This window comes from Suricata suricatta, chromosome 3 (assembly GCF_006229205.1).
Source record: "Suricata suricatta isolate VVHF042 chromosome 3, meerkat_22Aug2017_6uvM2_HiC, whole genome shotgun sequence".
Lineage (NCBI taxonomy): Eukaryota > Metazoa > Chordata > Mammalia > Carnivora > Herpestidae > Suricata > Suricata suricatta.
This window is the reverse complement of record NC_043702.1, coordinates 51,260,367-51,261,080: the sequence shown is the minus strand read 5'-3', so window position 1 is coordinate 51,261,080 and position 714 is coordinate 51,260,367.

The window sequence follows — 714 nt, the reverse complement described above, 5'->3', positions numbered from 1 at the left end:
GCTTCCTGTAAAAAGAAGAGCATTTTTATTTCAAATAGTTGATATTCTTCACACATGCACACATGTATATTGAATTATGCACTCCAAAAATAAAAATAAGACCTTGAGGCAGTAGCTAAAAAATTACATATGCATTTTAAGCAAGTTGGGTGAATATTTAAATAGAAGCATTCTTATTATTGCTGCTGTTTATGAATTCTAAAATTTTATTTTCCTTTAATTTTAAATAAACATATTTCAGGATTACAGAATATAATCAAATTTGTTTATACCTTTAAGCAAGCTTTCTCACATTTAACATTTTTCTACATCTGCTTTATCATTGTCTTTCTTTTTCTCCACATACACAAAAACGTGTACACATACCTCCTCTTTTTTCTCTTTCCATCTCTTCTCTGTGTGTATGTGTGTGTGAGAATAATTTGAGAGGAAGCTATAAAAATGATGTCTTTGCCCTTAATACTTTGGCTTTTATTTTCTAAAAACAAAGACATTCTCTTATGGAACCATAACATGGTTAGAATCTGGAAATTAATATTCACAAAATACTACCATCTAATCTATAGATCTTAGGCAAATTTTGAGAATTTACTAGTCCTTCATGGCAAAAGGAAGTTATAGATCATGTGTCACTTTCAGTTGTCTTGTCTCTTTTGTCTCTTTGGATTTGGAACAGTGTTTTTTTGTTGTTGTTGTTGTTTTGTTTTGTTTTTT